Source organism: Mandrillus leucophaeus, unplaced genomic scaffold (genome assembly GCF_000951045.1).
Source record: "Mandrillus leucophaeus isolate KB7577 unplaced genomic scaffold, Mleu.le_1.0 Scaffold1063, whole genome shotgun sequence".
In the NCBI taxonomy this organism is placed as follows: domain Eukaryota; kingdom Metazoa; phylum Chordata; class Mammalia; order Primates; family Cercopithecidae; genus Mandrillus; species Mandrillus leucophaeus.
In genome coordinates, this window is record NW_012098799.1 from 22,085 (window position 1) to 38,856 (window position 16,772).

The 16,772-nt window shown below is 39.7% G+C and overlaps 1 protein-coding gene across 3 annotated transcripts in view; it reads left to right on the plus strand.

Annotated features, from left to right (window-relative positions):
• Positions 1 to 3,679: 3,679 nt before the first annotated feature.
• Positions 3,680 to 16,772, plus strand: part of HTR2C (5-hydroxytryptamine (serotonin) receptor 2C, G protein-coupled) — a 306,150-nt gene continuing 293,057 nt past the window's right edge. For all 3 annotated transcript variants that reach the window (XM_011984367.1, XM_011984374.1, XM_011984382.1), the window contains exon 1: positions 3,680 to 4,257. The gene's annotated coding sequence lies outside the window, so the exon portion shown is untranslated. The remainder of the gene's footprint in view (positions 4,258 to 16,772) is intronic.

Consider the following 16,772-nt stretch of genomic DNA (forward strand, 5'->3'; position numbering starts at 1 on the left):
CCTCCCAAAAGGCTTCCAGTATTTTTCTGTTCCCTTCAATGAGTGTCAGAGAACCAGTGTTGATTGTTGTTTTTCTCTAAAACAGAAGATCTTTCCAAACAGAAGTTTCACTTACAGAAAGACTGACACGATCAGAGACTGCCCCCTGCCTTCCTACACAGCACACAGAGTTCTACTGCGTTATTTTTTTTTATTAAAAATAATCCTACCAACTTTAAAAAGATTTTGTGTATAATAAGCTATCTATGTCTAAAATTGTTTTCTCAGTCTATGACCATGTTTGACGACCAGTAAGGGAAAAGTCTATTGCGTTCGATGCCATAAAAGTTTATTTCTAGGTGTGGCATGCCTCAATGATGGACATTATGGATCTGATGCTGGGATTTTACGATTAAGTAGTAATAGCAAAGGCTGAAAATATAATTTGATACAACTGTATTATTACCAAAAACATATCTGGCTATTATAATTTGCTTTAAACCCGAAAAAATATGGATAGAAGGATTATCAAAATTCATTGCATTTATGTCCTGTGGTAAACAAGAAAAAAAAAAATCTCCCGGTAGAATTCTTGTGTAGCTTCTTTTGATCTGTGAAAATACCTGCCTTCGAGAATTTTGCTAGAATCCTGTCACTCATTTTTTAAACCTGTCTATCATCCTTTAGGTGTGTTAAAATAGGGCTCTGGTCAAGAGGGGAAATAATAATGAGTAGAGAAGTAAACTTTCTAGTCGGTTACAATTATTTATTTTTTTTAAAAAGTTCCCAAAGTTTCAAATGATGAGGAACTTTTTCCTACGTAGTAACAATCTTCTTTAATTCTTTCCCGAATTTCTGAATCAGTAGTTTTGGAAACATATATATTTGTAGTAGGAAGAAATCTCCCTGGTTCGAAAGTTGTAAAAACAAGTCCACAGCCTTAGAAACCGGGAAATATTTGGAAACCGTGTTCCGGGGGACACTGGGGATTTTCATCAAACCTGAGGAAGTCACTGTAAATAACTCCTCTTTCCAGGGACAATTTCCATACACCTGAGGAAGGGAAGGGAAAGCAGTGAAAACCCTGGGCTGACTCCCCAGGCCTCGTTAGGCAGGGGTTCCAGAAAACCTCTCTGGCAATGACAGAGCGACAGAAAGCGCCAGCATGTGCTTGTTTTGAGTTTGGTTCCCCAGTCCTAAAGTGCGCCCTAAATTTCTCCTTACACTAAATTCTCCGGTCTGGTGTTGCCAAAATCTCCGAAGTCCGTCGGACCTTGCAGCGCTCGGCGGAGCCGCAGCCTAGAGAACCTGAAGAGGCAGTACGCGCCGCAAATGCCAAGAAAGCAGAGCATTGGGTCCCGGCGGAACCCGGTACCCCGAGCCTCGCCGCAGACCGCTTAGTCTCAGTCTTACAGGCTCCGGGCCGCTCGGCTAGCGCCGCTCAAAGGCGAACATGCCTGCCTGTTTCTATCCCAACTCCGAAGCCCAGACGTGCTTCAGCAAGCCGCGTGGCTAGCAAAGTTTCTCTCTGCTGCTCCGGGAACCTTCCCAACTACCAAGTGGGCTTCACCCCGGTCCCTCTCGGTACTTTTGCCTTTCAGAAGGAGAAGGAGAGAACAACCTTAAGAGCGAAATATATAATACTAAAAACTATTACTACCATCATCCTCATCCTCATAATTGCTATTATCATGGTCAATTTCTTCAAGCCGGTTCCCCCGGGAGCCGGGGAGCGGGAACAGGTTTTGGCGGATGCTAACTTCCACTCTCTGCTCGGCAGATCCATTTTGGCTTAGCAAAAATATCACAGGGATTTATATTTACATTTTTTGAAGTAATATAAATGTCTCAGCCTCCGACAAAATAAATACAAGTCCCGCCAGAAAAGGCAAGACTAAGCATTCCACATTCATAGAGCAAGGGGACACTTCGGGAGTTTTTAAAGATGAGTGCTTGATTATTTAAAGAGAAGACATACGTTTTCTCTTCCATATTTATAAATTACTGTTCTCTACCAAAGCATTTCTAAAGATGCGAGCGTTGTGCAGTCGGTGGACTTGGCAGCGCTGTCGCAGCCACCTGTGCGGCATCATACAGTAGCATTCAACAGATGCTTCAAGAAAACTGCGATGGGTTTTTGCTTTGCGAAACAGAACTTGGGTGTGGACAGCATGTTTACTGCCAAATTAAATTTCAGAGTCTGAATTCAGTGGCGACGGAGGGAATCAGAGAATTCCCAAAATGCCCCTTTTGGAGTAGACCGGACAGTTCCTTTCACAAATCTGGAAACGGAGGCCCAGAGAGAAATGACTGGTCCTAGGGCATCCAGAATAAGGAAGGGGCCTGACCCTTATCATTGCTCCCACCTCCTTCTCCCTCCCTAACTTTTGGGGCTACTGAGGCAAACTTCGGCCTTCAGAATAGCCGGCGGCTCCCACCCCTTTTGAGTTCTGCCGGGTTCGGTCCTCCAAGCCTCTCTGTACGGTCTCTGTGTTGCCTCTTCTATACAATCGCTGCGCTGCCGTCCGGACCTAAGTAGCCAAACCAGAGTCTCGATCTTTTGCTTCGGTCCAGCTACCTCCGACTGGCGGGGAGGCAATCTCCACTTTTCCCACCCCAGTCCTCGGCACAAGGCCGCGAAACCTCGGCCGCGACCCGACACCACCACCCCCGCTCGCCCCTTCGTTCCCTGTTATGAGAGATCTGTTCCTTTCCCCATTCTCGGTGGGATAATCTCCATTACTCAGCTTGGTTTTGGTGCCTCTGAGGTGTCTTGGCCAAGGCGGCCCCGTTCACCCTTCTCTGCGCTGCCGCCCGAACACCGCAGGCACCTGCCGGGTGGCGCCTGGGAGCCTGTGAAAAAGAGCTCTGCCTAACCGGTTGGAGCTCGGCATCCCAGCAGTTGCCAAAAGAGAGCCTTTGTGGTTCACCTCTTGCTGCCTCGACCTTGCATTGACAGCCCCCTCCCCCACAACGACTGGGCAACCGACTGGCTGTGGGCCCAAGGCCTTGTGCCAGAGAGATAGGTTCACCCCCTCGAAAACCCGTAAGAGCTGCCCTCAAGATGTCTTTCTAATGAGGCCTGTGGGGTCAAGAAAGGAACTAAACTGTGCCTTCCTGGAGCTCGAAGACTGAGAGCTTTCCTTTCTCCTTTGGGGTTAGGGAAAGGATGGGGAGACAAGGATGGGGAAGTGGGCCTTATAACAGGGTTGTGGCCTTTGAGCACTCACCAAATGTTTGACCCTGCGAGTGCCTCAGTTGCTACTGTTGGAAGAATGGGCAAGAGTCGGAGCAGAGACCCTTGAAGGGAGTTTCAAAGCTTGATGAAATTTGCAAGATTGGGAATGCTGTTTGTTGAAATGAAATGTACAGGGGTGTGTGTGGGGGGGTGTGTTTGGGGAGGGGTATGCTGTGAGTCTTTGAGGGTACATTCTTGAGAAAGCCTTCCCTCTCACTCCATCCGGTTCCATGGTTGATCCTGGTTCCCCCTACGCTCTAGGCCTTGTGAATCAGGTTAATCACCACCCCCACCCCCACCCCCACCTCCACCATGGGGTCTCGCGCCCCCTGCCAGCAGGTTCCAGATGCACCAAGAGACCGGTCCAAACAGGCCCGGGGGCAACGTAATGCTGAGCACTGATTGGCTGCTCTTGGCTCCTCCCCTCATCCCGCGTTTGGCCCAAGAGCGCGGTGCAGATTCACCCGCGCGAGGTAGGCGCTCTGGTGCTCGCCGAGGACGCTTCCTTCCTCAGACGCACCGATCTTTCCGATACTGCCTTTGGAGCGGCTAGATTGCTAGCCTTGGCTGCTCCATTGGCCTGCCTTACCCCTTACCTGCCGATTGCATATGAACTCTTCTCTCTTTCTGTACATCGTTGTCGTCGGAGTCGTCGAGATCGTCGTGGCGCTCGTGTGATGGCCTTCGTCCGTTTAGAGTAGTGTAGTTAGTTAGGGGCCAACGAAGAAGAAAGAAGACGCGATTAGTGCAGAGATGCTGGAGGTGGTCAGTTACTAAGCTAGAGTAAGATAGTGGAGCGAAAAGAGCCAAACCTAGCCGGGGGGCGCACGGTCGCCCAAAGGAGGTCGACTCGCCGGCGCTTCCCATCGCGCCGAGCTCCCTCCGTTCCTCTCCCTCCGCTGAGGCGCGAGGTTGCGGCGCACAGCGCAGCGCAGCGCACCGACTGCCGCGGGCTCCGCTGGGCGATTGCAGCCGAGTCCGTTTCTCGTCTAGCTGCCGCCGCGGCGACCGCTGCCTCGTCTTCCTCCCGGACGCTAGTGGTAAGTTGGAGCCCCGGGCGGCATTGCTAGCCGAGACCCTAACGATTTAGGCGGGGGATGGGGTGGGGAGCGGGGACAGGTCCCGGATGGCTGCAGCCTGCAGGACCGCACTGGCCCTGGCAGAGGTTGGGGGGAGGGACTCTGAACGCGCAAATCGCGTGGAGACTGAGTCTCTGGAAGAAGAGAGGAGCTTAGGTTCCACGGAAGGAGCATAGAAGTCTCTAAGGGGATTGGGAGCGGGGGCTCGAGATGAAGGCGCTGGGTGGAGGCGGGGGTCTAGAGAACCTGGCGCGGGGGAAGCCGAGACAGAAACGGAAGGCGAGGGTGGGGTCTCAAGAAGTGAGGAGTGGGAGGAGAGAAAGGAGGAAAACTGAACGCAATGTCGCTGAGGGTCGGGCTGCGGAAGGTGCAACTGAGTTGGAGGACCGACTACAGTTTTAAGAAATTCGACAGCAGGCAAGTGGGAGGGGGCGCAAGGTTTGGGACAGTGTGTACAGAGGGGGAACCAAGGATCCTTTGTTATGTTCTCATTGAAAACCGACCCTAATTTTTCGGCGGGTCTCAGTGAACATCCGTAACTCTGGGGAGATACACACTGCGGATCTGTGTCTTGGTCTAACAGCTGTTAGCTGAATTTGAACTGCGCTGCTGATGGTCACGTAAGCTTAAGAGGAGGGGATAAAGGCATCCAGCCAATCTTTAAAAAAAAAAAAAAATTATTATCTTATTTAAGTCATTTGGTTACAGTTTTATATTTTGAAAAGGATTGCGAAAAAGTCTCCAGCGCTGCCTCTTATTCCTGTCCCTTTACTCAGTTTTACCTGACAAGCAGGCTTTACAGCGTACCTCGGAATTGCTAAACATGAGAACAGGTTGCCGTTCCTGATGTCACATAAAGTTCGTCATTGCAAAACGTGTCTGTGTGTCTGTTTCTTTTCTGCGCCATGCCCTTTGCCTTTTGCTTCCTGCTGGGTAGTATGCGACTTGAGGTGACAAACACTTGCATTGTGTCTGAGAACCCTATATTTTAAGCGACAGAGCTCCCCAACTCAAAATTCAGCGAGTGACATTCGCAGTTAAAGGATTTGGTCTGGAATCACTGCCAGTACCACGCAGCTTCTTCATTAATATTTACCAGTGTAAGTCCCGTCCAAGGAAGCCTCTGATTGCTGAACCACTAAGTGCATATGCCCCTTACCACATACATTTTAGGCAGGCTAACCGAGGGACACTCACATATGGTTGAGCTAAGATGATTGTGGGGGTGGTGAGGAAATGCTACGCAGTGAGTAACCTCTGAGCTCCCCAGTTTGCAGACAGTTGCGACCTCACATACACAGTAATGAAAAAAGATACCTGGGTTCCAGAGTTTAATTTTTTCATGAAGAAGTTTACGTATACATCAGCCATTCTGACAATCAAAATACGAGTGCAATAGAAACAAGGTGTTACTGTGTAGTTGGCTACATATGTGTAGACAATGACAAAGACCAACTGACATGCCCCACAAAAAAATGATATCTACCGTGATCGTTGCATCTCTTTTGCAGTACTGAAATCATACTGAAGATTGTCTTTTCTGAAGAGTATAATCTCCTTAGCACCTGATTGGGAATTTTCTATAATGCCCCCCCATTCCACCCCACAGGTGCGGGGAAATAAATACTGTTGTCCACATTTTGGGGAAGTAGGTTATAGAATATTTAATTATATTTTTCATTCCCTAAATAAATTCTCCTGATCCTCCTGGGGAGGGAAGAAAATATTTGTTTCATCAACATGATTTCTTTCCTAATAGCGTGTATCATCTACAGCAACAAGCCCAACGCAAGTCCTGAAATTCGGAAGGTGGATAAGGCTTGTTGATTGCAATGTCAAGGTAGGATTTGGGGTGCTTTAGCAAAAATGATTGTGTTTGCCTATCTGCATTATCTAGAGAGGGTTATTAACCCTTTCTATGCTTTCTTGAGGAGTTTATCTCCATCTAGAGGTGTCATGGATGACAGTGATGACTTTTTCAGATAACGTAACAGGCTTTTGTGCAGTATGAATTCATCAGAAAGGTGAGAACTGATATTTCTGGGAACCTTCTGGATACCAGATGTGGATCCAGGACCATTACATATTATATATATATATGTATATAATATTATTTCATATAGTCTTCATAGCAAGTCTATGAATGATGAAGATATTATTATCCTACATTTTATTGGTGCCATTAGATTTTTTCCCCCTCAATTTCTCAAGGAATTCTCGAAAGTTAATTTAAGGCAAGAGAATAAGAAATATTTATTTGCGCTGCCAAGGCTACTTAGGAAGAGCAATAAAAGTAAAATATAAAAAGCCTAACATTCTAATGGATTAGTCCAACATAATTGAGTCAAGCCTCAATAATTTTACTGTTCCATGTATTTCCTTCAAGGAAATGTCATCCCTCTCCAGCTAAGAGAAACACAAAAATTTAAAACAAAATTTTGGGGGGAGATTATCAATAACCAACATTAAATATCCTCAGTATTCTTGTTAAATTGTTCAAGGCCTGAGATTAAAGGAGGCTGCAGTTTGCTGAGCTTGCTGAAAGATAATTAATTCCCAGGTTTTAATGGCTCCTGAAACTCCAGACTATTTGGCCAGTATTATTAAAGAGCATCTTACCACCTCTCTTTCATAGCAATGGAATACCTCACAAAAGGATGATGTATGTGTACTGAGATTATTTTAGTAAAGCATCTGATACAGCTTAGTATTGTCTAGTGGAAGAACTGCTAAATTATGTTCCTCTAGCTGCTTGGGTAGCCATGAGCAAACTAGGAAAACTTCATCATAAATTGAAGTTAATAATATATTATTGTGATATTTTATGTCAGTATCACATATAACCCCACCTGATTGTTGTGAAACAGATGGGTATAAGCACTTTGAAAATTTTAAATTATTGCACTAAGCAACATTTATTATTTATTTGTTAGCATTCTAGGCTACCTATGTCATTTCATCTACATATTGTACTGTTGAACCTCAAAAAGAATCACCAAATCACCAATCTCCAGCCTAATGTGTGCTCAAGTCATGGATCTCTCCAACACTGCCATTCTTCAAGACATTTTAAGAAGGCTTTTCCATATACTGAGAACATTGCTGCAAAACAGTCTAGTCATCTCCATTCTAGACAAATAACATTGAAAACAACCAAGTGGTTCAGTTGCATCATCATTTGGCTAGTCATTAGCAGATTTAATACTAATGTTCACCTTCAGCAACTCTTTGCCAATCACTTCTGACATTTTAATGCACAAATGACATAGTGAAAGCAGGATTTCAAATAAGATGTACATAAGATGGAATTTTAATTCTGTTTTTGTCTCCCTTTACCTGGCATCTCTACTTCAACCTCGCTATTCATTCCTCCTCTCAGCTGTGGCTAAGACAGTGTCATCTGCAGTTTCCTAAAATACTTGCTTATGACAGCATTGTACATATAGCTGGCATTTGATACAGTCATTCTTGTTAATTATGGTTAACCTTATGCACAGATAATCACTTACATGGTCTAATTTGAGAGGCACTAGAAAGGCCTTCTGGTCCCTAAACTAGTATCCTTCGTGGTTTTCCATATAACTTGAAATTCTACATTCAAGAATTTTGCTCTTTCATCTTAGTCATTGTCTCCTTTAAATACAAGTACACCCTTGGGTAACATACTGTCATTATTACCTATTAAGAACTATGCATAAATGTATTGAAAGCCATTAGAAAGCCTTTAGAACTGCATTGTCCAGTGCAACAGCCGCCAGTCATATATGGGTATTTAAATTCAGGGTTGAATTAGCATTAATGGCAAGGCGTGGGGACGAGCTCAGTGTAAAAATAAATAGTGAAAATTGAACACCACTGAAACCAAAGACAATGTCAACTAATATCTAGACAAGGATAGCAATGAATGAATTGGCTGGGGTTTCCTTTACTTTTTCATAAAACATGATGTCTTCTTTAAACTCATCAGTAAACGCCTGTGAATAAATGTCACAGTGTTCAAATGTTTTGCAAGTGTATTTTAAATTTACATATCTCTCATTTGGTCTCAGGAATCAAGATTCACTGAATACTCTTCAATTATAGCTTCCTGTAATCAAAGTAGTAAGACTTGCCCAATTAGCAAGTAATTATTCTTCAGAAGAGAGATATAAAAGATGATAACAATGGCCACTATTTATTGACATTTTCCATGCACTACACATTCTAAGAGGTTTACAGGTATATAATCACATAAGCCTCATGACTACCCCATGAGAAGGTACTATTATTATTCAGTTTGCAGTTAGGGAAACTGAGGCATACAAAGAGGTTAATCTGTTCAAACTGAATGAACAAAACAAAGCTTGAAACCAGGTGGTTTTATTCCAGAGGCCAAGCTGTTAAGCAACAAACTATTGCCTCTGTTTAGAAACTGGCCAATTCTTCTTTCATACTGTAACAACTAGTCTTTGAACAGAATAAATTTGCATGTAAATGTGAGCATATTAATGGACAATGTCCATTAATCCTCGATATGCTGTTTGGCAAAGCAATGTGATAGATGTGCAGCATTTCATTTAGAGATTCACCTGCCAATAAAGAAGTAGAGCAAATGAGAAAGTACTGTTAATGCTGAGAGACTGGGGGACAAGAAGCTGAGTGAAGCTCGGGGGAGTTACAGAGATAATACAAAGACAGAAATGAAGTCAGGGAAATAATGCAATTGTATGTACAGATGATTGGACAGGCAGATGTTATTACTGTGAGTTGGACCCACAGGTTTCTACTACATGTAACACCACAACAAAGGCCATTCATATTTGGTCATTTATATAATGCTGCCTACTTGAAATTCAAGCAGTAAAATAGAAGCTCTGAAGGTCTAAGACTGAGTTGAGAAGGATCATTAAAAATCATTTATCTCTTTCTGTGCTGATAGTGTTCCCGCAAACATGGTGAAAGTTCCTAAAACACCCAAGACTTTATTTAAGAAGTGTGGCTAGCACCAACTCCACAAAATGACACAGTACAAGAAGGGTAAAGATTCTCTGTATGCCCAGGGAAAGCAGCATTATGACAGGAAGCACAGTGAATATGGTGGGCAGACTAAGCCGATTTTTCAGAAAAAAGCTATAACTACAAAGAAGATTGCGCTAAGGCTTGAGTGCACTTAGTCCAACTGCAGATCTAAGAGAATGCTGCTATTAAAAGATGCAAGCATTTTGAACTGGGAAGAGATAAGAAGAGAAAGGTCCAAGTGATCCAGTTCTAAGTGTCATCTTTTGTTTTATTAAGAAGACAATAACATCTTGAGTTTGTGTTAAATATTATTTATCACATATCCAGAAGGTTTCAAGTGTTGTCTGATCCCATTTGCCATGTATTTCTTTTTCACAGTAGAGTCAGGAAAAGTAATTTGATAACTATGACTTGAAAAATAGGTGCTATAAAAAGTAACTGCCAGTTTTTTACTTTACTTATCTGAGCCCAGGTAGAAAAACCATATCTGAGTACAATACTTAGACTAAAGTTATTTCAGGGTAGAAAGACCACACTTCGAAAAATTCTAAGTATGATTAAAGTCTTTTTAAAAGTAGGTTTTTAAAAATTCAGTAACCAAACCAATTACTTCCATTTATTACTTCCATTTTAAATTGACAAAAAATGCGATCCGTGATTCAAAAATAATTTATTGCTAGAAAGATTGGAGAAGTCCATTACTGTGTTATGTAGCGTCCTCTCCCAAATGTATCTATATTCTGTCTGTTCTTCAGGGTCTGTTTCAAGCCCCACCTCTTCAGGAAGCTTTTGTTGACTAGCCCACATATATGATAAGTGCCTTCCCCATAGTAGGTAATCAATTAACATATCTTGATTGGTTGTATTGTATTCCAATGGTTAAAGTAAAGGTGAAAGAAGATGCAGGAAGAGCTAAAATAGAATTTTTAGCGCATCTGCACAATAATATTCAAGAATTCAAGGCATCTAACAGAATAACAGTTTCCCCTGAAACGATTTCAGGTAATTTCTCTGAACATATTTAGGGCAATAAAAATATTATAAATCTTCTTAAATTAGTTTAGCTAAAGCTTAGCCCTATCACACTGTTTTATTTTCCATTTCACTGTGAAATACACCATTATATATACATATATTATAGAGAGACCATTTCATTGACCACATGCATGGTCATAGAATTCTCTTATTAGCAAACTGAGTTCTGCATGCCTTTTGCGGTATGGGTTGATGGCTCAGAAAGAAGTGCAACTTTTCTTTTTAAAATAAATTCCTAAGTGTCTTTGCAGCAATTAAACTTGTAAATAAGAGCTTTATTTCCTTACTTTTTATAATGTCAAAGGAAATCAGACATTAGTATTAATGAATTGCTTTGGGTGATCATATCATGAATCTATTAGTTTTTTTAAAAATCTTAGATTAAACAGTTAATTTAATGCTTTGTGGCTTGTAGGTAGATTGTTCTAGCATTTATGGTTGGTCAGTGACTCCCAGAGGTCTAATAGCCCCATATCTTTTATTTTTAAATGTAATGTTAGTCTAAAATAGATTCAGAAAGAAGTTGATTACTTCATTCTTGAAGGAAGTAAAACAAGGAAGATCTGGTGTCTCTCCAACAAATATTTTTTGAACCCTCATTTTGAAAAAGCAGAAATGGGCTAGGCGCCGTGGCTCACGCCTGTAATCCCAGCACTTTGGGAGGCCGAGGCGGGCGGATCACAAGGTCAGGAAATCGAGACCACGGTGAAACCTCGTCTCTACTAAAAACACAAAAACTTAGCCGGGCGCGGTGGCGGGCGCCTGTAGTCCCAGCAGGAGGCCGAGGCAGGAGAATGGCGTGAACCCGGGAGGCGGAGCTTGCAGTGAGCCGAGATCGCGCCACCGCACTCCAGCCTGGGGGACAGAGCGAGACGCCGTCTCAAAAAAAAAAAAAAAAAAAAGCAGAAATGAGGTAGTTTCTCAATAGATTTATTTAATCATGCCTCTATATCTATTTTTAAAATCACTATGTAAATGGAAAAGAACTTGTATAGTAGAATTATGAGCCCAAATGACTATTCATTGATACAATGACTTGCTCTCCAAAATGTTATTTAAGTTAACAAGGGCAGATTCTTTCGTTTGGAAGATTATTACCCACCTCTCATTGGGTAACTATCTGTGTCAAATTTTCCTGCTTCTACTGCCAAACCTCAGCCAATTTCCTAAATTTCATGTAAGTAAATCTATAAAATTCACTATCCATATGTATCTGCCAAATTAGTGAACTGTAAGATGAAGATGAATAAAGAAAAGCCTGTAAGAATTATGGAATTTCAGCAATGGCTTAGTTGAAATTCATGAAGGGAATTTCAGTTGAGGACTTAATGTACATTTAACACTTCGTTGGATGCTAGTGAGGTGAAAAACATATTCTACAATACTTCCCTAAAGAAACAAATAAATACTGTTAGACAGTAAAGGCAATTCAATGTAATAATGTAGTTTTGCAGTTTATGGTATAGGCAACATTGATTTCTGTCTTTCCTACTCTCTCACTCAGGACGAATGAAGAAAAAACGGTCCAGTCACTTGCTTAACTTAGGCCTCAGTTTCCACAACTCCAGTGAGAGCCTTATACTAGGTAATCTTTCTGTAAGGATTCTTCAAACTAACCTCTTCGTTATAAACAGATACAGAGTACAGAAACCACTGAGGTTAAATTACTTACTTCCCTAAGGTTACAAATATAGAGTCACAAATTGTATAATATTTAAAATGGGGAAGAGAATATGGGGAAAACTCCCACAAATTTTATTAGGTTGGTTCACAAGTAATTGTGGTTTTCACCATTGTGGTTTTCACCGCAATTACTTTTGCCCCAACCTAATTCAGAATTTAAGAGTGAAAAACATTTGAATGCTGAGAAGATAATACATTGTTATAAAGTAATTTGATTTTTTACCATAGATTTGTACTTACCTTGGGTAAGTGCTATTTTCAGAAGACCGGCCGAATTTGCACAAACATAGTGGATATTCTGAGTCTCTTGATTGAGAATGAAGCAACAAGATCAAATAAAAGTTCATTTGTTTCTGTCGTATAATACAGAATACATTTATCACAACACTTATAGTGTGAGAAATTGTTAAGAAAAAAACCACTCTATCCCTTCTCCCAAATTTCTTTAATTTCTCATGATAATTGAAATAATCCTTGTCCTTCCTACCTTGGATTCATTCATGGATAACTTTTCTTAATGATTCCCCACTTCAGTCGATTAATAAAGCTTCAGAATTATTTCTGAAAAATGTTCAAATGTGCCACCTTTTAAATTCCATTGTGATTATAGACTCTCAGGGTTAGTACTTGAAAGCTCACTTCAAACAACTCCCTATCCCATGTTTGAACTCTGCACATCTCCCACTCTCATTGCAATGGCACCAAATAACGCTGCCCAACTCCTGGGCAGAGCATAGATAGGGCTAAAAGTTGCCAGCTACCAAAGTAGCTGCTGAATATCAGGATGAAACCAAGGGACTATAAGGTGGGTCATGAAGTGATGAGTTTCAGCTAACAGGGAACATTAGGAAATGACTGTGGACAAATCCTCACGCTTAATTCAGAGAAAGATGTACTGTTTGATTGGAGCGGGTGAGGAAGAAGAATATCATGCAGACTTTAAAGCCGAGAAGCAATGCTTAAAATGCAAATGTGTTATAATTTTGTGTATGCAGTGTAAAAAGACTACTGGTCATAATATTAAAAATCATCTAGGTTACACTCACATATGTAAGAACACCAGAATTTCCATTTTAAATTTTAAGAAAATAGACATAATTGTTTGCACCTCTTACATGGCACTTAGCACATTGCATTACATTGTTTTTTCCTTAGATATGGAGTCTTGCTATGTTGCCAAAGCTGACCTTGAACTCCTGGGCTCAAGCGAGCCTACTGCCTCAGCCTCCTGAGCAGCTGAGACTACAGGTGCATGCCACTGCACTTGGCTTCTATTGCATTTTATTTTTGTTATTTGGTTTTTAACTTATACTTTAGAGCCAGACTTGGTGATAAAGGTTTTACATGCATCATGTCACTTTTAAATTTGAGTCTTATCTTTCCTACTGGATTATAAATTCACATAGAACAAAGATAATAATTTATTCATGTTTATACTCCTCAAGTACCGTTTGCATATATCATTACACATTGTGGCTTCTCTCAATATATATTTTCTGAATAATTAATATACAAAAAGACACAAGCACTGTGGCAAAGGTATTTATAGTGCAAATTTGGAGTTAAATGACCTAAGTTCTAGTCTTTTATTAGCCTCTATGTCCTCATCCGTTAAAAGAGAAAATCAGACTGGATGGTTACTGAGATCATTTCAAATGCTACAACTTTATGAAAATACCAACAGTTTCTAGTTCTGAAAATCCACTTCAAATAATAATACTCAGGTAGTTGATTTTATATCCCAGAAGATTAATAGTTGTGACTCTTCAACTACTTAAGAAATTATTATAAAATTTCAAGTCAATATTCACTTCGGGTCTCGAACTTGTCATTTTCCATTCACTCCAGTGTCCTACATTTGAAATGATTCTTAAAGATTTCTGAGTGATTGAAAACATCTCTTCTTTCTGCCTTTTATTATTTAAAGTAAATTTAAGATATCTTTGGCTATTAATAATAAAGTAAACATTCATTTTAGGTGATTTATAGTAAGTTAAACTGTGCAGCTACAAACTCTACACAAAAGAAGTTATTTAACTATGTGATAGGACAGATAACACTCCCCTGCATTTTCAGAAACCATTAAGCTATATCTTATAGTTAATCTAACATAAAAAAAAAACTTCCTTAGGATATAGAAATGTTACTAAAAATAATTATCATTTTTTTTTCACAATAGGGTTTCTAGAAGATTTCTAGACATCTTGAATGGTGAATCATACCATAATAGATATTTTACTTCTGGGGAGAAGAGAGATGGGTGTAAGACAGTTTTCAGTATTAAAATGTTTAATAAATATATAGAAATTGGAAAAGAAGTAAAGGTTAAATGGATCAAAATGCTTTGGCAAAAGGCATTTTGACATGAAAGCAATTCATAAATGTAAACAATTCCAGTTATTCATATTGTCAACCTTTGAACATAGATAATTCTTTTACTCATAGTAAAGAACATTGGAGATACTTGTGTTTTCTAGTTCAAAACTTTTCGTTATTTTAATTCCTATAGCTCTAAAGGCTTCAGAAAGAGAGATTACAAATAACATGTAGAGAACTCCAAATTTCTTGATCTTACTACAGATTCACTAATGCAGATACGTTTTTTTTTTTTTGAGATTCATCCCAATATCTATTTTCCACTCTCTTTTAACTCTTTTTATATTTTCTATCATGTATTTTTAAAATTTTCTTCATTTCCTATTGTAGAATTTCTCAGCCTAGGAGCATTATATATATTCTCTTTCCTGTTTTTTTCTCCCTAATTTTTTATCTTATTTTCTAACAAAGGCAACATATAGCTGAAAGTGTTTAATAATACAGTCACAGAATATCCTTATTATTAATATATCTACTTTTACACCATAATACAAATTTTCTTTGTAGATATTTTAAAGATTGTATATATTTTCTCATATATCCCTTCATTTGATTTTCAACATAACTTGGAGTTAGTTAGGGCCATGGATTACACAAATGAGAAAACGAAGGGTAAGAAAGGTTAAATTACTTATGTAAAGTCACACAGTTAATTCTACAGCCAGATTCAAACAAACCCACGAGTTCTTATTCCATTCTTTTTATTTTTATTTTTTTTTGAGATAGAGTCTCACTCTGTCACTCAGGTTGGAGTGCAGTCATGCGATCGTAGCTCACTGCAACCCCGAACTCTTAGCCTCAAGTGATTCTCTAACCTCAGTCTCTCGAGTAGCTGGAACTATAGGTGTGTGCCACCATGCCCAGGTTTTTTATTTATTTTTATTTATTTATTTATTTATTTTTGAGATGAGGGTCTTATTATGTTGCCCAGGCTGGTCTCACAGTCCTGGTCTCAGTCATCCTGCCTCTGCCTCCCAAAGTACTGGGATTTCAAGCATGAACCACCATGCTCAGCCCCAATATTTCATTCTATTTCCAGTACTTTCCCCTCTTTTCATGTCATGGATATTTAGTTCCAGAGAACTTTAGATGCTCAGAAATAAATGATACAATTAGGAAGTTAGATATAGATATAGATATGTGTGTATATATTTGTATATATATAGAGAGAAAGAGTCATGTTACTCTGAGATGTTTAAAAAGCATGATAAATACTTGGTTTTCTACAAAGAAGCAGACATTCATTTGCAGGACGTCAAGATTTAAATAAACATAGACTGACTAATGAGCAATATGACAGATTAAAACATAAAAAAGGAAATCCCAAATCATTTTCTGCAGAATATATTGAGAGTCTAGCTATCTGGCTGCACTTTAGCCAAACAAGGTTTCCTTAAAGTAAATCAAGCCTTGATTGAATTCTGCTTCAAATTTTTCAAAAGAGTGCTTCAACTTATTACTACTTCTTTTTTACTTTTATGACTATTAGCCGTATCCCTTTCCCATTTCCTGTAATAACCAGATCCCAGATAACAGAGGGTACCTTTTGCATTTAAAAATAATCATTTTCTAACACTTGTAGTTAAAGAAAATATTTCTACCTCACCCACACATGGCATCTTTTTAAAAAACAGAAGCGTTGATAAACAATTTAATATTGTATACCCTGGATTTAAACATTTAAAATATACTGTGCATGTGGATAAGGTAGCAATGTTTGCTTTAAATACAAGTATTGGAAAAACAATTTTTAGAATAAAATTTTAACTAGTATAAAAATTGATGAAATAATTGAATAATATTATCCCAAAGTTAGCTTTCGGTGGAGAAATTTAAATGGGAGTTCATTAATATCTTGCTAACTATCAATAATGTAAATGCTGAGTTTATGGCTTGGCTTCATGATTAGAAATTGTCTTATTCTTTTATTATATTTTTAGATTGAATTGGATATAGCCTATTACCTTATAAAGGGTTACAAAAGAAAACGAATTCTGGACAAATATTCATCTAGATGCCTTTAATTATATTTCATATGATCATTTTGCCCCTGTACTAAAACATTTCCTTTTTGAGGAGTATTCAATTCCCTTTATTTGTATTCAGAACTCCTTTGAATCTTTGGGGGTGATCCCAAATGGCAGGAAAAAGAAAAAGAAAAGTTATTTATAGCTTGTTCATGACTTTTATCAATGTTCCATTTTGATTTCTGATTACTTTCCCCTGGAAAATATATCTAGATACCTTACCAATATCTTTAATGAATCTAAAGCTGTACCATTTGTGTTGCTACAAAATAATTTCAAAAGAGTTAATCAAACTTTCGTCCGCAGTCAGATCTTAACTTGTGGTACTCCAGCCTGCTCTTGATCTGTCTGAGTAAT